This window comes from Rattus norvegicus, chromosome 1 (genome assembly GCF_036323735.1).
Source record: "Rattus norvegicus strain BN/NHsdMcwi chromosome 1, GRCr8, whole genome shotgun sequence".
In the NCBI taxonomy this organism is placed as follows: domain Eukaryota; kingdom Metazoa; phylum Chordata; class Mammalia; order Rodentia; family Muridae; genus Rattus; species Rattus norvegicus.
In genome coordinates, this window is record NC_086019.1 from 125,650,419 (window position 1) to 125,673,918 (window position 23,500).

The 23,500-nt window shown below is 39.2% G+C and overlaps 1 pseudogene; it reads right to left on the minus strand.

Moving 5' to 3' along the window:
• Window positions 1-13,648: 13,648 nt before the first annotated feature.
• LOC134483556 (non-POU domain-containing octamer-binding protein-like) lies at window positions 13,649-23,059 on the minus strand (annotated as a pseudogene).
• Window positions 23,060-23,500: the final 441 nt, after the last annotated feature.

Here is a 23,500-nt window from a genome sequence, read left to right on the forward strand (position 1 = left end):
TTTGGGAGGTTCAGCTCAGATATGTCGGGTACTGAGATGGGACACAGCATTGGACAAAGGCCTAAGTCCTTTAAATTCTGGTTACTGTTCTGTGGCCCAGAAGGTGACAGTTTTGGGCAATTTAATTTTTTCTTGTTATATTTGGGCAAATAGATGATGAGCTTTTGGCAATTTCACAGAGAAAGCAAAAGGACAAAAGAAAGAAAAGAAAAGAAAGAAAGAAAGGACGGAAGGAAAGAAGGAAGGAAGAAGGAAGGAAAGTCAGGAACCCCTGGGCGCGCGCACAAACACACACACACACACACACACACACACACACACAAACACAAACACACAAACATACTGACTGGGCCCGACCATGTGTTTCATCAATTTTAGAAGTGTGCATGTACATAGATATATATGTATACCTTTATATGCATACATGTACATAGATATATAGACAAACAGACACACACAAACACACACATACATTTGGTAGATGGAGTGAACCCCAAGATCCATATTTTGCTTTATTTCTCATCCTTTTATAACTTCATAGACAAAAGTTATTTGAAAAATTACATCATAGACAACAAGTTACCCAAAATGGGAGCTACAGAAGGATGTAAATTGTAAGTGCAAACTATTTCATTCTATAACCTCATTTATAACTTCAAATCAACTGTTTCATATAGCAATACTTTATCATTCTGCAAACCTATGCTCTCATTCTTGGATCTGACATGGAATACACATTTTTCCTGGATCACAATCTTTTCCCAAGACTATTTCTCTTCTTATGGAAACTAATGAAAGCTCACTCCATTCCTAATTATTAAGCATGTACTTACTATTTTATGAGAAAGGAGTATATTCTATTCTTGACTGTATCTTTACTATACCTCTCTGGCAAAACAACTAAATCCACCTCCTTAAACATTCTTCCTAAAATTATTTGAATCAAATCAGGGATTCTATAAAGTCATTAATTCATCTAAATAGCGTTAATATCATTTAAGTTAATCTTCATGTTGATCTTCAAGGAATTTACGAAAAAAATTGGGATATGACCCTGGGAACTCACAACAAGGCAAATAAATCAGGAGTATGGCCAAGACAAAGATGAGAAAAACACGAGTAGCAAGAAGCAATCATGGGACAAATGATGTCTCTGGGGCTGGGCCTCACCAGACCACATCTATTACAACTGAGAAATTTGGTGGGCTGTCTCTAAGGAGCTCATCTGCCCACTGCAGCTCTTCCTGCATGGAATCTGGCAGCAGCTATCTTAGTTAAGCTGACTATTGCTGTGATGAAACACTATGAGCAAAACCAACTAGAGGAGGAACACATTTACTTTGTTTACATTTCCACATATTAGTCCATCACCAAAGGAAGCTAGGGCAGAAAAAAAAACAAAAAAACCCAAGAAATTAGAAACTCCCAATCCAAAAATGCCCTGGGCCACATTGTTTAATGCAGAATATGGCAAGTCTTTCAAAGAAGAGCTATAGCCAACACTTCTCAACCTATTCTGTGAAATAAAATTGGAAGAAACACTACCTAATTTATTCTCTGAAGCCACAGTTACTCTAATACCTAAACCATAGAAAGACACCACAAAGAAAGAGATCTTCATGCCAATCTTCCTTATCAACATCAGTGCAAATATACAAAGCCCTAACAAAGAAAGAGAACTTCAGGCCAATCTTGTTTATCAATATTGATGCCAATATACTCAATAAGATTTTCAGAAACTGAATCTAAGAACACATTGAAACCATCTTTCATCATAATGAAGTTGGCTTCATCCCAGGAATGCAGGGATGGTTCAATATAGGAACATTCATCAATGTTATGCACTATAAATACAAACTCAAGGTTAAAGGGATTATGTTCACCCCATTAGATGCAGAAAAATCACTTGACACAATTAAGCTACCCTTCATTTTACAAATATTAGATAGTTTATGGATTCAAATCAATTAACTAAACATAGTAACAGTGAGATACAGGAAAACAACAGCCAATGTAAAACTCAATGGAGAGATAATTGAAGCAATACTACGAAAATCAGGGATGAGACAAGGCTGCCCACTCTCCCTGTATCTGTTCAATATAATACTCAAAATTTTAGCTAGAGCAATAAAACAACAAAGAAGATCAAGGGGTTTCAAACTGGAAAAGAAGCCAAGGTATCACTAATTGCAGATATGATAGTATACATAAGACCATTCTCCAAATAAACTACTAGAGAACTTCTACAGCTGATAACTATGTTCATCGAAGTGGCTGGATATAAAATTAACTTTTATGAATAATTTAAACAAATGAAGTTAGGGAAATAACTCTCTTTACAGTAGCCACAGATACTACAAAATATTTTGGTGTAACTCTTACCAAACAAGTGAATTATCTGTATGAAAAGATAATCAAATCCATGAAAAAATGAAGAATGCAGAAAATGGAAAGACCTCCAGTGATCATGGATTGGTAGAATTTACAAAGTAAATATGGCCTTCATACCAAACAGAATCTATAGACTCAACGTTATCCCCATCAAGATTCCAATACAGTTCTTCACTGAAATGAAAAGAGAAATTCTCAATTTCATGTGGAAAAACCAACAACCCCGGATACCAAGACCAATCCTTAATGATAAGAGAACTTCTGGGAGAATCACCATCTTTGACCTCAAAATGTACTGAAGAGCAATAGTGATAAAAACCACATAGCATTGATACAAAGATAGACAGGTCGATCAAGGGCACAGAATTGAAAACCCAGAATTAAGCCCACACACTCATGGACACTTGATCTTTGACAAAGAAGCAAAAAACATACAATGGAAAAAAACCAGGGCCTTTTCAATAAATGATGCTCTTCCAACTGGCATTTGTAAGAAGAGTGATAATAAAACCAAATTTATCACCTTGCACAAAGCCCAAGTCCCATTAGATCAGGGACACCAACATAAATCCAGATAGATTAAATCAAATAGAAGAGTAATTCGGAAAAAGCCTTGAACTCATTGGCACAGAGGGAAATTTCTGGAAAAGAAGTTCAAAGGCTAAGGATCTAAGCTGAACGATATTAAATCGGACCTCATGAAAATGAAAAGCTTCTGTAAGGCAAATAACACACTCAATAATACATATCAGCAACCTAGGGTTTGGGAAAAAATCTTCAGCAACCCAACATAAGATAGAGGGTAAATATCCAAAATATATAAAGAACTCAAAAAGCTAACTTCCAAAAAACTCATTTTAAAAGTGTTACAGGGATAAACAGAATTCTCAACTGAGGAATCTCAAATGTCTAAAAAGCATCTTAAGAAATATTAATATTAATATTAAGAAATATTAAACATAGTCAACAAGGAAATGCAAATTAAGATGTCTCTGAGATTCTACCTCATGCCAATCAATATGGCTAAGATAAAAACTCAGGTGACAACAGACACTTGAGTGGATATGGAGAAAGATCACTCCTCCATTGCTTGTGAGTTTGCAAGCTGGTACATCCATTTTAGAAACCAATCTGGCAGTTCCTCAAATACTTGGAAATAGTTCTAACTGAAGACCAGGCTATACCACTACTGGGAATATACTCAAAAAGCTTCTCTAACATATTAGAAGGGCACATGATCTACTATGTTCATAGTGACCTTATTTATAATAGAGAGACAGACATAACTGAGATGTCTCTCAATACAAACATGGATATAAAAATGTGGTTCATTTAGACAATGGAATATTATGACTTGGCAAAATTTACAGGCAAATGGGTAGAGCTAGAAATACCCTGAGTGACATAGCCCAGATCCAAACAGAATAATACTGTATGTACTCACTGATACGTGGATATTATCCCAAAACCCAGAATACCCATGATACAACTTATTGTCCATATGAAAATTAATAAGAATGAAGGCTAAAGTTTGGATGCTTCAATCCCCCTTAGAAGATGGTACAAAGTAATCAGGGAAGCTAGACATGGTGGGAGGGTCTTGGGTGGGAGAGGGAAATGGGAATGTCAAGGGGTGGGGAAGTATCAGGTATGGGAAGACATAGGAGAGAAGTCCAGAGGGCCAGAAAAATGACTAGAATATGTAGCAGTGTGGAGTAGGAAATTGGAAACCCCTAGAAATCCCAGAAGCCAGAGATTTGTTATGCTCCCAGGAGCATAAATATTCAACAGAGGGGAGGTAGAACCTGAAAAGACTACACTCAGTAGATAAGCATGGCTCTGAGTTGAGGAAAAGATTCATTCACCAATCTCAATTTTTTTAACACAGAATTGTTCCTGTCTAAGGGAAATGTAGGCACAAAAATAGTGGAGAGACTGAAGGAAAGGTCATCCAAAGAACTCCCCAACTTGGGATCCATCCCATTTGAAGATAACAAACACTGATGATGCCAAGATGTACTTGCAGACAGGAGCCTAGTATGGCTGTCCTCTGAGAGGTTCTGCTCGTACCTGTCTAAGACAGATACAGATACATACAAACATTGGAGTGAATCTAGAGACCCAACTGGAAGATGTAGAAAAGAGCTGAACCATCTGAAGGTGACTGCAATGCCATAGGGAAAGCAACTATGTAAGCTATCCAGTCCCCTCAGAGCTGCCAGAGAATAGTAAACCACAAACCAATGAATTTACATGGCTGGGTCCATGTCTCCTGCTACATATATAGCAGAGGAATGACTTATATGTCACCAGTGGGAAGGAAAGTATTTGGTCCTGTGGAGTCTTGATGCCTCAGGGAAGGGGAATGCTAGAGGAGTGAGATGGCAGTGAGTGGGGGAGTACCCTCTTAGACATACAAGTGAAGGAAGGGTACATGAAATTTGGGGTTTGCAAAGGGGAGACCAGGAATGGGAACAATATTTTAAATGTAAATAAATAAAATAATCAATAAAAAACATATCAAGATGTTTAACTCCAAGAAACCATACAAGTCAATTAAAAATGGGGCACAAAGCTGAACAGAATTCTTAACAGAGGAGTCTTGAATGGTGAGAAGCAATTAAAGAAATGTTTAGCATCCTTAGTCATGAGAAAAATGCAAATCAAGATGACACTGAGATTCCACCTTACACAAATATGAAGATCATGGAGAAAAAGGAAAACTCATTCATTGTAGGTGAGATTGCCAACTGGTACAACCACTCTAGAAATCAATCTGGTGGTCCTCAGGAAATTAAAAATATTTCTACCTTAAGACTCAGCCATACTACTCCTGGGCATATTCCCAAAAGATGCTCTACCATATCATAAGGACACATGCTCCACTATGTTCATAGCAGACTTATTTGTAATAGCCAGAAGCTGGAAACCAACCAGATGTCCCTTATCTTAAGACTGGTTACAGAAAATGTGCTTACAAATGAAATAATATTCAGCTATTAAAAATGGGAATATCATGCATTTTGCAGGCAAAATGAAAGAATTAGAAAATATCATCCTAAGTGATGTAACTCATACCTAAAATGGCATGCATGGTATGCACTCATAGATTAGTGGATATTAGCCAAAAAAGTACAGAATATCTTGGTTACAAACCTCAGTGTATAAGAAGTGTAACAAACAGAAAGGCCCAAGTGAGGATTCTTCAATTCTATTTATAGGGCATCAAGGAAATAATCACAAGAGACAGAAGCGGGGAAGGATTTGGTGGGAGAGGGGAGCAAAAGGGAAAAGTGGAAGACTATTAAGTATGGGTGGTGGGACAAGAGAGAAGTCCAGAATGTCAAGAGAATGAATGGAAATAATCAGCTTCAGGTGTGGAAGTGGAGGGACCCTCTAGAAAGTACCAGAGATCCAGAAGGTGAGAGACTTTAAGGCTCAATCATGGTGTCCTTAGCTTAAATGCCCAACATTGTGGAGAAAGAACTCAAAGAATCCACCTCCAGTTAGGTAGATATTGCCTCAAGTGGAGGAACTGGGTTACCAACCCACAGTCAAACTTTCTTACCCAAATGTGTTCCTGTCTAAAAGACCTGCAGGGACAAAAATGGAGAAGAGATGAGAAGAGATTTAATGAAAGACATTCCAATTAGAGGCCCAACTTTGGATACATTTCTTGGTCAGGATCAGTCATATACATTTCTTGGTCAGGATCAGTCACTGAGGCCTGACACTATTACTGATGTTATGATGTGCTTACAGATGGGAGCCTAGTATGGTGTCCTCTGAAGGACCCTACCAGCAGCTGACTGGGACAGAAGCAAATACATACACCCAACCATTGTACTAAAGTTGGGTACTTTAGTTGAATTAGGAGAAGTATTGAGGAAGCTGAAGGGGAAAGTGACCCCATAGGAACACTAGCATTCTCAACTACTCTAGACTCTAAGGAGTTCCCGGAGACTTAGCCAGAAACCAGGAGAATATTATGGGTTGGTTATCATAGCACATATATAGCAGAAGTCTGTCCTTCATCCTTGAGAGACTTGAGGCCTCAGGGAAGGGGGAGGCCAGGTGGATGTAGAACTCTCTCCAAGGCAAGGTGGATGAAAAATGGGATGAGGAACTGTGGGAGGTGGGACTTGTGGGGGGCAATGGCTAGAATGTAAATAAATAAATAAATATTAAAATACTGAAAAAAACCTTTTAAAACATCTTAAATATTGACTCTAATAAAATAAAAAAATTCCTTAGTTATTTCAAGAGGTAAGAATTAGGGCATAGTCACAATCAAATAACAGCTAAAATAAGCTCCTCTGCTTAAATAATTCTACTGTCCATTGTCTAGGATCTACTCGCATCCCTCTGCACCCCTTCCAGGGCATGTTCTCTGATCTGGGTCACTTTTCTCTTTCCACACACTGAAGCCTGGAGAGCTGTGCTAAGTTCAGGTTGAATCCACTCCATTGCTACTACTGTTCTTGCTGTTCATCCCATCGTAGTGACATCTCCAAAATGCTGAGATTTCTGCAACTGGGTTTCACATTGACAAATAGCCTTTCTGGGTTTCATTTTGGGGGCTCCAGCCCCTACCACACAGTGCCAGATCTCAGCTATTCCTCATAATCTCTTCATTCTTTCAAAATTAGTATTACTGTGCCAGAACCAATTTGCGCTGCCAGTAAAATGTACAACTTTGACTGCCTTGAAACACAACTTCCGTGTACTAACTCTGAGAAAATATTTCCCAGAAGATCTCATCTTAGTTTTGCTTGTGTGTTATTAATCTCCTTAAGTTTCTTGGATCCTGCTGACCAGCATTCATTACGAAACTGTGTCTTTAAATAAAAATTTCAGGTGTCAACTATATGGAAGTATGTGAGAGTCTTAGGCAGGTTCTCCAGCAGAATGTTTAAACTAATAATTATCAAGTGTATATACTATTACTCATATCTATGATTGATTATTATTTACAACATGGTGTGAAAACTGGAAACGTATCATAACCTCTGTAGAAATACTTTTCCTCCCCACTATAAATATTTTGCTGACTTTTCCCATGGCAGATTTCCTCTGTTAATATCTAAAAACTCTGAACTTTTAAATCCTAATATTATGTATCATTTTTAATTTCATTTTATATATCTTAAGTAACTTTCTCAGATGTCCACAACACAAACTTCAACAGCTCCTCCCATCTTATATGGAGCCTAAATTTACCGTAGGTGGTTGATTACTGAGATCAGTCATTGAAAGGTAAGTTCTTCAAATAAAGGAAGAGTCAAAAGCACATTTTTAAAAAATTTTTATTAGATATATTTCTTTACTTACATTTCAAATGTTATTCCCCTTCCAGGTTTCCTGTCCATAATCTCCCATCCCTTTCGCTCCCCCTCCCCCATATGAGTATTCCCCTCATACATCCCCCTGACTGCTCCACCATATTCCCCTGCACTGGGGGTTCAACCTTGGCAGGACCAAGGGATTCCCCTTCCACTGGTGCCCCAACAAGGTTATTCTCTGCTACATATGCAGTTTGAGCCCTGGGTCAGTACATGTATAGTCTTTCGGTAGTGGTTTAGTACCTGGAAGCTCCGTTGGTTGGCGTTGTTTTATGGGGTAGCAAACTCCTTCAACTCTTTCTATAATTCCTCTAGTCCTGTTCTCAGTTCACTGGTTTGCTGATAACATTGACCTCTGTATTTGACATGCTCTGGATGTGTCTCTCAGGAGAGATCTATATCCAGTCCCTTTCAGCGTGCACTTTTTAGCTTCATCAATCTTATCTAGTTTTGATGGCTATATGTATATAGACCACATATGAGGCAGGCTGTGAATGGCCATTCCTTGAGTCACTGCTCTAAACTTTGCTTTCATATCCCCTTTTATGGATATTTCCCCCTTTTAAGAAGTAGTGGGAGTATCTGCCTTTTGGTCTTCCTTCTTCTTGAACTTGCTATTGTCTGTGGATTGTATCTTGGGTAGCTTTTTGGCTAATATCCACTTATCAATGAGTGCATACCAAGTGTGTTTTTCTGTGATTGAGTTACCTCACTCAGGTTGATATTTTCTACTTCATTCCATTTGCCTATGAGTTTTATGAAGTCATTCTTTTTGCTGAGTAGTACTCCATTGTGTACATGTACCAAATTTTTGAATCCATTCCTCTGTTGAGGGGCATTTGGGTTCTTTCCAGCTTCTTGCTATTATAAGTAAGGCTGCTATGAACATAGTGGAGCATGTGTCTTTGTTTTATGTGTTGTATGTGGGAGCATCTTTTGGGTATATACCTGGGAGAGATATAGCTGCATCCTCAGGTAGTGGAAAGTCCAATTTTCTGAGGAACCTCTAGATTGGTATCCAGAATGGTTGCACCAGTTTGCAATCCCACCAACAATGGATGAGTGTTCCTTGTTCTTCACATCCTCACCAGCATCTGCTGTCACCTGAGTTTTTGATCTTAGACATTCTGACTGGTGTTAGTTGGAATCTCAGGGTTGTTTGATTTGCATTTCCCTGATGACTAAGGATGTTAAACGTTTCTTTAGGTGCTTTTTACAATTCGATAATCCTCAGCTGAAAATGTTTTGTTTAGCTCTGTATCCCATTTTTCATAGGGCTATTTGGCTCTCTGGAGTCAATAACTCTTGATTTCTTTGTATATTTTGGCTATTAGCCCTCTATTAGAAGTTGGATTTGTAAAGATCTTTTCCCAATCTGTTGGTTGCTGTTTTGTCTTAATGACAGTGTATTTTGCCTTATAGAAGGTTTGCAGTGTTATGAGGACCCATTTGTTGATTCTTGATCTTAGAGCATAAGTCATTGGTGTTGTGTTCAGGAAATTTTCTCCAGTGCTCATTTGTTCGAGACTTTTCCACACTTTTTCTTCTATTAGTTTGAGTGTATCTGGTTTTATGTGGAGGTACTTGATCCACTTGGACTTAAGGTTTCTATATGGTGATAAGAATGGATAGATTTGCATTCCTGTAAATGGTGACCTCCAGTTGAATGAGCACAATTAGTTAAAAATTCTATCTTTCTTCCATTGGATGGTTTTAGCTCCTTTGTCAAAAATCAAGTGACCATAAGTGTGTGGGTTCATTTCTGGGTCTTCATTTCTGTTCCACTGAATTCTGTTTCACTGTCTCTGTACCAATACCATACAGTTTTTATGACTATTGCACTGTAATAGTGCTTGAACTAAGGGATGGTGATTCCCTAAGAAGTTCTTTTATTGTTGCGTATAGTTTTCGCTATCCTGGGTTTTTTGTTCTTCCAAATGATTTTGCAAATTGCTTTTTGTATCTCTATAAAGAACTGAGTAGGAATTTTGATGGGGATTGCATTGAATCTGTAGACTGCTTTTGGCAAAATGGCCATCTTTACTATATTAATCCTGCCAATTCATGAGCATGGAAGTTCTTTCCATCTTCTGAGATCTTCCTCAATTTCTTTCTTCAGAGACTTGAAGTTCTTGTGATACAGATCTTTCACTTGCTTGGTTAAAGTCACACCAAGATATTTTATATTATTTGGGACTATTGTGAAGTGTGTCATTTCCCTAATTTCTTTCTCAGCCTGTTTACCCTTTGAGTAGAGGAAGGCTACTGATTTATTTGAATTAATTTTATACCCTGATACTTTGCTGAATGTGTTTATCAGGTTAAGTAGTTCTCCTGTGGAACTTTTGGGGTCACTTAAATACATTATTATATCATTTACAAATAGTGATATTTTTATTTCTTCCCTTCCAATTTGTATTACTTTGTCTGCCTTTCAGTGTCTGATTGCTCTGTCTAGACTTCAAGTTCTATATTGAATAAGTAGGTAAAGGGTGGGCAGCCTTGTCTAATCCCTGATTTTGGTGGGATTGCTTCAAATTTCTCTCCATTTAACTGGATGTTAGCTACTGGTTTGCTGTATATTGCTTTTACTGTCTTTAGATATGGGCCTTGAATTCCTGATATTTCCAGGACTTTTACCATGAAGGCGTGTTAAATGTTGTCAAATGCTTTCTCAGCATCTAATGAAATGATCATGTGGCTCTTTTCTATGAGTTTGTTTATATAGTGGATTACATGATGATTTTCATATATTAAACTGTCCCTGCGCCCCCTAGAATGATACCTACATGATCATGCTGAATTATCATTTTAATGTGTTCTTGGATTTAGATTGCAAGGATTTTACTGAGTATTTTTTGCATCAATATTCGTAAGGGAAATTGTTCTGAAGTTCTCTTTCTTTGTTGGGTCTTTGTGTGGTTTTGGTATAAGACTAATTATGACTTCATAGAATGAATTTGGCAGTGCTCCGACTGTTTCTATTTTGTGGAATAGTTTGGACAGCATTGGTATCAGGTCTTCTATTAAGGTCTGATAGAATTCTGCATTGAACCCATCTGGACCTGTGCTCTTTTTGGTTGGGAGACTTTTATTAATTGATTCTATTTCTTTAGGAGTTTTTAAGGGGTTGCTTAGATGGTTTATTTGTTCCTGATTTAAATTTGTTACCTGGTGTCTGTCTTGAAAATTGTCCATTTCCTCCAGATTTTCCAGTTATTTTAAATATAGGCTTTTGTAGTAGGATTTGATGATTTTTTAAATTTCTTGAGATTCTGTTGTTATGTCTCCCTTTTCATTTCTGATTTTGTTAATTTGGATACACTCTCTTAGTCTCTACTTAGTCTGGCTAAGGGTTTATATATCTTGTTGATTTTTTTTCAAAAAAAAAAAACAACTCTTGTTTCTGTTGATTCTTTGTATAGTCCTTTTCACCTCTACTTGGTTGATTTCAGCCCTGAGTTTGATTATTTCCTGCCTTCTACTCCTCTTGAGTTTATTTATTTCTTTTTGTTCTAGAGATTTTAGGTGTGCTGTCAAGCTGCTGCCATATGTTCTCTCCTGTTTCTTTTTGCAGGCACTCAGAGCTATGAGTTTTCCTCTTAGTACCACTTTCATTGTGTCCCTTAAGTTTGAGAATGTTCTATCTTCATTTTCATTAAATTCTAAGAAGTCTTTAACTTCTTTCTTTATTTCTTCCTTGTCTAAATTGTCATAGAGTAGAGTATTGTTCACCTTCCATGTATACGTGGGCTTTCTCTCATTATTTTTGTTATTGAAAGCCAGTCTTAGTGCATGGTGATCTGATAGGATGCATGGGATTATTTCTATCTTCTTGTATCTGTTGAGGCCTGTTTTGTGACCAATTATATGGTTAATTTTGGAGAAGGTACCATAAGGTGCTGAGAAGAATGTATACCCTTCTGATTTAGGATGTAATGTTCTATAAATATCTGTTAAGTCCATTTGGTTCATAACTTCTGTTAGTTTCTCTATGTCTCTGTTTAATTTCTGTCTACATTGTATATCTGTTGATGAGAGTGGGGTGTTGAAATCTCCTACTATTATTGTGTGAGGTACAATGTGTGCTCTGAGCTTTAGTAAGTTTTCTTTTATGAGTATAGGTGCCCTTGCATTTAGAGCATAGATATTTAGGATTGAGAATTCATCTTGGTGGATTTTTCCTTGAAACCTGTTTTGTCAGTTTACCTTTCTCAGCATAATGCCTAGCAGCAAGGTGAACCTATCAGAGTGTTTTCATTTCTTTGCCTTAAGCCTGTCTGCAAAACAAACTTGCATAGGAGTTTGCATTTCTCAGGTGGAGTCCTAACAGCACAAAGAAAACCAAGTCCAGATTTTTAGGTATGAAAGGGTTGACCTGTAACTGTAGCTTTGGCTTGAGAGAAGGGGATAGGGCTGAATTTGGTTTGCTGCTGCTAAACTGATTAACATTAACTCTATCACAGGTACCATAGAAGAAGAAATCACAAAAGATTGTATAACCCTAATGACCTCCATTATCCATTTATGAACTGATTAAAACAATAGAGTTTAACCCCATCTGTAAAGCCAACTTTGGCACCTCCATGGAAATTTCCATGACTTTGTTGGAAATGATATAGTTTTTATCAAGCCAGTTATACTAGAACAGTGGGAAATGTGAATAAATGTGAATTCCATGAACAAAATTCCAACCACTATACACTTTTATGGAATGAATTTTGAAATCAGAAATAATGTTGTTTATACTATCATAATGGTAGATAAAGCTTATACTAGACACACGTATGGAAATTTTAGTAGAAGCATTATCCATAGGCAAGCAAATATCAACCACCAATGTATCTCTGTAAGTAATTTCACAATGTTAACTTTTCTAAGATATAAGTGGTATGAAGTATTGGAATTGAGACCAGAACACCAGCTACCTTCCTAAGGGCAGCCTATTTAAGTTTATTTTCAGTTTCTGCTGTTGGAGGATTTGGCATTAAACAATAGCAATACTTAATTAAACTTTGGTGAGTTAAAGTCTATGTTTTTTAATCTCATGCATAGGTTTCACTCATAAGACCTTGGCCAGTTTGTTCATGAAAACATAGGCCCATATGATGCTAATCCTATAAATAGGACAGGAAGACCACTGACCCATATAATCATGTCAAAATTAATGGAAGTAGGAATTTATTTAAATGAAGTGATAGGTTTATATAAATACAGAGAGGGGATGTGTTCTATGGAGGTGTAGTGAGGTGTTAGGGAAGGGGATGTCTTTGTGGCCCATGCTGAGGTATCCCTTCCCCATAAGGGACCAGCCATAAGGCACTATAGTTTAGAATAGAGTTTATTCCATGCAAGGGAGGGGAGGTAAGAGGGTTGTAGAGAAAGACAGAGAGAGAGGGGGGGAAGGGAAGGGAAGGGAAGGGAAGGGAAGGGAAGGGAAGAAGAGAGAAGAGAAGAGGAGAGGAGAGGAGAGGAGAGGAGAGAAGAGAAGAGAAGAGAAGAGAAGAGGAGAGAAGAGAAGAGAAAAGAGAAGAGAAGAGAAGAGGAGAGAAGAGAAGAGAAGAGAAAGAAAGCAGGAGCAGGAAGGCAAGAGCAAGAGAGGAACAAGAGGTGTGCAAGGGAGAGAGGAGGGGGCAAGCAGCCACTTTTTTTTGCCTTTAAGAGTAACTTAGATTTTATTTTGCAAGTTTATAAATACAGAATAAAAAATATTGGCTAGAAACATGTACACAAGAAATAGTGTTTTTTTTTGCAATAATACTTTTTTTAATTAACTTGAGTATTTCTTATTTACATTTTGAGTGTTATTCCCTTTCCCGGTTTCCAGGCCAACATCCCCCAAACCCTCCCCCTCCCCTTCTTTGTGTGTGTTCCCCTCCCCATCCTCCCCCCATTGCCGCCCTCCCCCCAACAATCACGTTCACTGGGGGTTCAGTCTTAGCAGGACCCAGGGTTTCCCCTTAAACTGGTGATCTTACTAGTATATTCATTGCTACCTATGAGGTCAGAGTCCAGGGTCAGTCCATGTATAGTCTTTAGGTAGTGGCTTAGTCCCTGGAAGCTCTGGTTGCTTGGCATTGTTGTTCATATGGGGTCTCAAGCCCCTTCAAGCTCTTCCAGTTCTTTCTCTGATTCCTTCAACAGGGGTCCCGTTCTCAGTTCAGTGGTTTGCTGCTGGCATTCGCCTCTGTATTTGCTGTATTCTGGCTGTGTCTCTCAGGAGAGATCTACATCCGGCTCCTGTCTGCCTGCACTTCTTTGCTTCATCCATCTTGTCTAATTGGGTGGCTGTATATGTATGGGCCACATGTGGGGCAGGCTCTGAATGGGTGTTCCTTCAGTCTCTGTTTTAATCTTTGCCTCTCTATTCCCTGCCAAGGGTATTCTTGTTCCCCTTTTAAAGAAGGAGTGAAACATTCACATTTTGATCATCCGTCTTGAGTTTCATTTGTTCTAGGCATCTACGGTAATTCAAGCATTTGGGCTAATAGCCACTTATCAATGAGTGCATACCATGTGTGTTTTTCTGTGATTGGGTTACCTCACTCAGGATGATATTTTCCAGTTCCAACCATTTGCCTATGAATTTCATAAAGGCATTGTTTTTGATAGCTGAGTAATATTCCATTGTGTAGATGTACCACATTTTCTGTATCCATTCCTCTGTTGAAGGGCATCTGGGTTCTTTCCAGCTTCTGGCTATTATAAATAAGGCAAGCAGCCACTTTTATAGTGTCAGGCATACCTGGCTGTTGGCAAGTACTGCAGAGCATACCTGGCTGTAGCTAGGTTATCTATGGGGTGGGTTTTAGACAGAATTCTAACATTTATCTGTTTTGGTTTAATTAAAAAAGAAAAAAATAGAAAGAGTTTATGGTGAAGCAGAAATAGGGTCATTTTGATCTTTAACTACTTCCTGCTGGCTTTGAGGCAACATGTCTCTGGGGAACCTATGAAGATGGCTACGGCCTTAGGAGAATTGGCTATTTCCTTGTTGTGCAGGTTCTATGGATATGTCAGAAGAAACAGGTCTAATAGAAGCATCTGTGTCTCTGAGAGGAGATTGGAGCATCTGGAGATTGCTTTTCTGGAGCTGACCTAGATGTAATAAGTGTCTGGACTTGACAAGATTCTGAAACACACTGGATGGAGTCTATTTGGTCCATCAGAGATATATCTGCGTAGGTTTCCTGTAGCTTATAAATTTACAAGAGAGATAATGACATGAGTGAACAACATGAAAGATAAGCTTTTTGTGGAGTAGAAGGAATAAGGATTTGTGATTATATAGTTGGATTGTATAATGAAATGTTAATTGGAATCACACACCTTTAAAGGAACTCAAATAATGTTAGGACAGTGGCATAGCAAGAAGAGGAAATATGAAGGATTTAATCAATGGAAGCTAAGTTTAGGTAAAGAAGTAACTGATTACATTTGTGAAAGTCAAATCTATAAGAAATCTTGCAGTCTTATCTAGTTAATGAATTTATTAATGAGTAAATATACCTTAGGGTACGGATCTAGGTCTGCTTTCTATCTATCAAGCTACAGTTAACTTAGCTGTCAATGTAGTCAAAAGTCTGGGGTAGAACAGATTATAATCTAGCAGTCATATATAATTTAATAAATGACAGACTTCACTTATAGTCCAGTTTCTGGTGGTCTCTGTGGTTCCATGGAAACTTGGGTGGTCATTCTGACTTTCAAGCCCAGAAGACACGGGGCTTTTTTTTCTTCTGCGGAATAGTTATGTATGGCAGGAGAAATGGCTTACCTTAATTTAGAAAAATCAATTGACTCTGAGAGTATCTACTTTTGTCCACTGTTGTTTCTCAGTGGTTATCATATCACAACACAGGGAGTCTCTTGAAACTGTGTCCACATCTTCTGATACCTTATGGAGTAAACACACTTTGGGAGATTTTTATCTCTCATTTACTTAAATATAATAATAATTAGCAGACTTCTGTCAAGATCGAGGGCTACATCAATTGGATATATCTGAATAGAGCACACCATAATTTAATGGCAGTAGCAAAAATCATTATTTGTCAAGACAGGATAGGAACAAAAATCTTAAGTAACTTTGACAGGTTGGTTGTTTAAGTAGAGGAAAACATATTTTGCATTAACAGAGAAACATGTAGCTTTGCAATAGTCGAGAAACATTTTGCTTAGAGTTGGCATGGATCAGAATTGAGAGCTGGCAGCAGTGGCTTGAGGTCATGGTGACAGGAAGTGAGTTTGTACAAGTGGGTTCAGGCCTAAGACAGGAACTGAGCTGGCAGGCAAGCTGCGGGAGTGGCTAGACTGTGGAGGGAGGGAGAAACATGCATACACATGTGAAGTTGGGGCACCAGGCACATGTGCGGACTGAGGTAGAAAGAGGCTGTAGTCTGTAGGCTGAAGAGCACAGATTGCTAGGACCCTTGATAATGGCGTGCATCCCCAGGGAACATGGGGGCACAATGCTGCTGAAAGGCAATGACAGCAGCAGTTATGTCAAGGGGTGAAAGTGGTTCTGTGGCTTTCACTGCTCTGACATAGGCAGGTACAGCAGAACTTCCTCCTAGTAGCCAGAAGCCCTGGTCCAGGGCTTCTGGCTGCAGTCCAGTGCTGGCCCACACCACAGTGGGCAGGGAGAAGGGAGGCACAAAGAGGACATGCTATTCTTGTGGGGGGCAGCAGGGGCTTGCAGCTTACCTCCCAAGTCCCCTGCAGAGAGAGGGGGGGAGGGAGGGAGTAAGGGAGGAAGGAGGAGGAGGACGAAGTCGAGGACGAGGAGGACGAGGAGGATGAGGATGAGGAGGATGAGGAGGATGAGAAGGAGGAGGAGGACGAGGAGGAGGAGGGAGGGAGGGAAGAGAAAGACGAGGTGCGCATACAGGGGCATGAGTGAGCATGAACATGTGTACCCAGATGGTTAAGCCTGCATGCAGGATAATGCTTCTCAGTGAACAGAATCCGAAGGGGACAGGGCAAAAGCTGCTTTTCTCGCAGCTACGGTGAGCAGCCAAGAAGGGGCAGGGATGGGAAGAACACCAGAAAATGTGAGAGAACCCAAGTGTAGGAGAGGCAGATGACCACATGCACATGGGAAAACAAGTCTCATGGATAAAGTCCCTGGCAGGACACAAGGGGCAGGTCTAGACACACTTTTCATCCTGCAAACCAGTAGCAGTATGAGTTCTATGGTAGGATTTATGGGGTAATTTATGCATGCTATCATATAATCTGCAAATAGTGATACCTTGACTCCTTCCTTTCCAATTTGTATGACTTTGACCTATTTTTCTTATCTAATTGTTCTAGATAGAACTTTGAATACTACATTGTGTAAACAGGAAGAGAATAGGCAGCTTTGTCTTTTCCCTGATTTTAATGGGATTGCTTAAAGTTTCTCTCCATTTAATTTGATGTTGGCTATTGGTTTGCTGTATAATATGTATATGCATGTGTCTTGAATTTCTGATCTTGCAAAAACTTTTAACATGAAGGGGTTTGTATTTTGTTCAAGATTTTTTCCGCTTCTAAAGAGATGATCATGTTATTCTCTTTTTAGTTTGTTTATGCAGTGGATTATGTTATCAAATGTATGTATATTGAAAAATCCCTGAATCCCTGAGATGAAGCTTACTTGAATGATGGTTTTGATGTATTCTTGGGTTGTTTTTGAGAATTTTATTGAGTAGTTTTTAAGTATTTTATTTAGTATTTATTTTATTTCATTTTCATTTTTATTTCATTGATACTTATTGAGCATTTTTTCATATGTGGAATTAGTCTGAAAATCTCTTTCTTTGGTCTTTGTGTGGCTTAGATATCAACATAACAGTGGCTTCATAGAATGAGTTTGGTAGTATTCCTTTTTTTAAATTTGTGGTATATTTTGAGAAGTATTTATACTAGGTATTCTTTGAAGGTCTGATAGAATACTACACTAAAACTATCTGGTCTTGGGATTTTTTATTTGAGATACTTTCAATGACTGCTTGTATTTCCTTAGGGGTTATGGGACTGTTTACATAGTTTACCTGGTTCTGAATCAACTTTGCTACCTAGTATCTGTCTGGAAAATCATCCACTTCATCTAGATTTTCCAGTTTTGGTAAGTATAGGCTATTAAAAGAGAATCTGATGGGATTTTTTGAGTTATCTCAGCTTCTGTTTTTATGTATCCCTTTCTTTTCTTTTCTGATTTTATTAATTTAAATACTCTGTGCCCTTTAGTTAATCTATCTAAGGGTTTATATATTGTGTTGATTTTCTCATAGAACCAGTCCTTATTTTTGTTGATTCCATGTGTACTTCTCTTTGTATCTGATTGGTTGATTTCAGGTCTGAGTTTGATTATATCCTGCTATCTACTCCTCTTGGTTGTGTTTCCTTCTTTTTGTTCTAGAGATTTCAAATACGCAGTTAAGTTTCTAGTGTAAGATCTTTTCAATTTCTCTATGTAAGTAGTCAGTGGTATAAGTTTTCCTCTTATCACTGCTTTCATACTGTCCCATAAGTTTGGCTCTGCTATGCCTTCATTTGCATTAAATTCTAGAAAGATTTCAATTCCTTTATTTCTTTCCTGATCAATTTTCACTGAGTAGAGAGTTATTCAGTTTTCATGAGTAGGAGCTTTCTGTTGTTTTTGTTGTTATTGAAGGCCAGCCTTAGTCCACAGTGATCATGGAATTATTTCAATCTCCTTATATCTGTTGAGACCTGTTTTGTTTCCAATTTCATGGTCAGTTTTGGAGAATGTACTGTGAGGTGCTGATCAGAAGTTATATACTTTTGTTTTAGGGTGAATTATTCTGTAGATATGTATTAAATCCAGTGTTTCATTACCTCTCTTAGTTTCACTGTGTCTGTTTAGTATCTGTTAACATGATCAGTTCCTTTGTGAGAGTGGGTTGTTGAAATTTCCCAGTATTATTTGTGATGATCAATGAGTGTTTTGAGCTTTAATAATGTTTATTTTAAAAATGTGAATAACCTTGCATTTGTAGTGTAGATGTTCAGAATTGAAAATTCATCTTTCTACATTTTCCTTGGATGAGAAACATTTTGCTTAGAGTTTGCTTAGAGTGTCCTTCCCAATTTGTTTTGATTACTTTTGTTGAAAGTCTATTTAATGAATATTAGGAAGTCTACTCTAGCTTAATTCTTGGACAATTTGCTTGAAAAAAATTTCCAGCCTTTTATTCTGGCGTAGTGTCTGTCATTGATATGTGTTTCCTGAATGCAACAACATGCTCAGTCATGTTCGGTCTGTTAACCTATATCCTTTTACTAGGGAACTGAGTCCATTGATGCTGGGAAATATTAAAGACTAATGATTGTTTGTTCTTGGTATTTTTGTTGTTAGTCGTAGCATTGTGTTCCTATGGTTCTTTACTCTTAGGTTTCTTGTGAGATGATAATTTCTTGGTTTTTTTCTTGGCACAGTTTCTCTCCTTGTTTTGGAATTTTCCATGTATTATCCTCTGTTGGGCTGAATTAATGGAAAGATATAGTTTAAATTTGGTTTTGCCATGGAATGTCTTGGTTTCTTCATTTATGGTAATTTAGAGTTTTGCTGGGTAGAGGAGTCTGGGCTGCCATTTTTTTCTTCCAGTCTGTATGACATCTATGAAAGATTTTCAGGCTTTTAGTCTCTATTGAGAAGTCTGGTGTAATTCTGGTAGGTATTTCTTTATATGTTACTTGGCCTTTTCCCCTTACTACTTTTAATATTCTTCTTCTTATGGAAATTTTCTTCTATGATTTTGTTGAAGGTGTTTCCTGGCCTGTTTAGCTGGGAATATCCTCTCTTCTGTTTCTATTATTCTTAGGTCTGCTCTTTTCATTGTGTCCTGAATTTCCAGGATGTTTTGGGTTAGGAGATTTTTATGTTCTATATTTTCTTTGACTGTTGTCTTCTATGTTATCTTATATGCCTAAGATTCTCTCTTTTATCTCTTATACTCTTTTTTTAAAGGCTTCAAATGTACTTTAATAAGGTGATGCTGCATTACTGTTCCATTTCTCAGAAAAAATTTCAAATTGAAGGTATCAGGAAAAAATCATAGTACACCAATTTTTAAATGCACAGCACAACTACCTAAGATAGGCAAGACTAAGAGCTACTGTCAGACCTTCAACACACAGCAATCCTGTTCCCAAGATTGTACTAGGCCTGTCAAGAAAAGCTGTGGACAGCAACAGCAGACACATGAAAGTGTAGTCCTTACCCAAGAAGAAGATGGAGGCAAGTTAACACAAGATTTCTTCTAAGATACACTAAAATGAAAACCTCTAAGAGAACACATCTTCCTTACGACATGAAGGGATCATATATGAGATATAACAGAACCATATGTATGCTGTAACCTCTGTGGACATTTGTCTGAATTCTCACCTGGGAGTGAATAGAGGAATTGGGCTGTGTCATTGGAGGATGTTTAGGTTTTGTGGTATACATGGCAGTGTCTCTGGGGTTGAGGGGAATAAAGATAAAAAATTAAAAGATGAGAGAGAGAGAGAGAGAGAGAGAGAGAGAGAGAGAGAGAGAGAGGAGAGAGAGAGAGAGAGGAGGAGAGGAGAGGAGAGTAATGATCAAGATTAATGGAACTGAGTCCATTTTCCTGTGGTTCTCCAGGCCCCCAACAATCAATATACTTCAGGAATGCACCAGACAGACTTGATAACGCACTATACCTCAGACTTTGATTTGTTAAATACCACTCCTCCCTTGCCCCTGTGCTGTAAAGCATACTCCCTAGAATAGAACAAGCAGGGAAGACCTATCTATTGGGAAGAACCATTAACACTTTTCCATGGTAGAATTCTGGCTAGTCCAAAAAGGGCCCTTCTTTTAAGGGCTGCAGGAAACTAGACAATGCAACTTTATCTAATATCGGCAGCGTTTATTTGGAGCAAATTCAGCTCCAGGAGCTGGACGGTTGAATGCAGGAGGAGTTCCACCAATTGCTCCAATTCCTTCCATTGTAGCAGCTTGGCCAAAGCGTTCAGTTGTTGGTGGAGTCAGTCCAAGGGTTCCATCTGGCATCATAGTCATCATAGTGGCAGGTCCTGGAGGAGCTGGAGTACCAGGTGGCACAGGAGCAGGGGGCATGGTGCCTCTATTGTTTATGTCCATAGCACCTCCCATAGCCATTTGGCCCATCCGTATCTCTTGCTCTCTTACATCAGGGAAGGTTCCCTTGAGTCCTTCCTGCTGCCGTCGCATCATTTCTTCTTGCTGTCGCCGCATCTCTTCCTCATGGCGCTTGCGTTCCTCTTCCTGCCTGAGTTGTAACTGCTTTCTTTTCTGAACCTCTTGGCTATGCAGCTCCTCCATTCTTCAAAGCTCTTCTTGACATCTCATCAAATCCTGCCTCATTAGCATAACCTGGTGCTCATGGCGTGCTACCTCCATTTCGATCTCCAGCTTCTCATGAGCCTCCTTGATGTTTCGATCCACTTGATCCTGCTGTTGCTTCTCCATCTCAATGAGAGCCTTCCAGTGCATGGCATACTCATATTCAAAGGACCCAGTCAGGGTGGCTGTTCTCTCTCCTTGTGAAATTGCTGGTTTTTTATAACCAGCTTCTCTGGAAGTCCCTCTTCATCATTTAACTTGTCTATAAGCTCCACAGTCACAGGCTGAGGAAATGTGGTTAGCAAGAAGGAGCCTTCACTGCATCTGTCCAGAGCTTTCCGAGCAACTGGCTTCCCTGAGAACTCAACAATGCCTTTCCCCGAGGGTCTTCCTTGGTCATCCACAATGACTACAGCCCTCTCCATCTGGCCAAACACAGAAAAGTCTTCTTCCAGCAGTTCGTTGGACACGTACTGAGGAAGGTTGTGAACCGTAAGGGATGCACTATGACAAGCAAAGCGCACTCGCAGCTGCTTTCCATGGAGTGGCATGTTGTCCAGCTCCACTTTGGCAATTTCCGCTAGGGTTCATGTTTCCAAGCGAATAAAGCCAAAGTCTTTATCCTTATGAATGAAAACTTTGCCTGCTTTTCCATATTTCTCAAAAAGTTTCCTCATTTCCTCCTCAGTGATGTCAGGGGGAAGATTGCGCACAAAGAGACGGCTACGTTGGGTAAAGGTCTTCTCTCCTGATTTCCTAAAATTCTTCAGGTCAATAGTCAAGCCTTCATTCTGGCTGCTGGCCTGCTGTCCATTTGCAGGTATTGGTGGGGGTGGCTGCTGCTGCTCCTGCTGCAGCTGCTGCTGCTATTGCTGATGGTGCTGCTGGTGGTGATGCTGATGGTGCTTCCTTGGAGTATGATTCTGCTTCTCCAAGTTAAAGGTTTTTTTGCTCTGCATTTTTGCACCCTTAACTTCGATTTGAACACAGTCAAGTGTCTGTCTCCCAGTCCTAACTCCGACTGCCTCTGCCCACAGTTCTTTGCTCAGACTAAGGGCGTCGCTGCATGGCCTCCACCATCCAGAGAAAAGACTATCTCTTGTATTCTGTTGGTGATAATTGCAGCTATGACTCCTGATCTCTTTCCTAGGTTTTCCATTCCCAGGGTTGTCTCCCTTTATGATCTCTTTATTGGCTGTATTTCCAGTTTTAGATCCTGGATGGTTTTGTTCCATTCCTTCACCAGTTTGAGTTTGTTTTCCTGTGTAACTTTAAGGGATTTATGTGTTCCCTTTTAAAGGGCTACTACCTGTTTTCCTGTGTTTTACTTTATTTCTTTAAGTGAGTTATTCCTATATGCCTTAACATCCTCTCTCATCTTCATGATAAGAGATTTTAGGTCAGAGTCTTGCTATTCAGCTGTGGTTTGCTTTGGTTGGAGAGCTGGGTTCAGATCATTCCAAGTGGAATTCATTTCACTAGTAGATGTTCTTGCACTTTTCCCACACCATCTGTTTATTTCAAGTGTAAACTGGCCTTGATGTTTCCTCAAAGATCCTGTCCTTCCTATGCACCTATCAGCCTAAGTGTGACAGAGTTTCTGAAATTCAGATTGGGAGGGGTCTGGGGCATCTGCCCTGTCCCTGGCCTAGTTTGTGCCAGAGGAAGATATGTGTCCAACAGGGCAGGGCAGATAGGATCAGCCTCTACTGTGCTCCATTGTGTTCCCTGATTGGCCACACATTAAGTGGGAGTGTGGGGCGGCAAATGTCCCACAGGTTAGTGTGGTTGTGTTGGAGCATGTTGGAGTCAAGATGTTTCTGGGTATGGGTCACCAGATCAGCCACATATTGTATTGTTAACACCATTCTTTTCTATAAAGTAGCAGATCTAATAATGTGGGTCTTTTTTATCTTTATTAACTTGAGTATTTATTTTCATTTCAAATGTTATTCCCTTTCCCGGTTTCCAGGCAAACATCCCCCTAACCCCTTCCCCTACCCCTCTTTATGGGTGTTCCCCTCCCCATCCTCCACCCATTACCACCCTCCCCCCAACAATCACTTTCACTAGGTGTTCAGTCTTGGCAGGACCAAGACTGGTGCTATAACTAGGCTATTCATTGCTACCTATGAGGTTGGAGCCCAGGGTCAGACCATGAATAGTCTTTGGGTAGTGGCTTGGTCCCTGGAAGCTCTGCTTGGTTGGCATTGTTGTTCATGTGGGGTTTCGAGCTCCTTCAAGCTCTTCCAGTCCATTCTCTGATTCCTTCAACAGGGGTCCCATTCCCAGTTCAGTGGTTTGCTGCTGGCATTCGCCACTGTATTTGCTGTATTCTGGCTGTGTCTCTCAGGAGAGATCTACATCTGGTTCCTGTCTGCCTGCACTTCTTTGCTTCATCCAACTT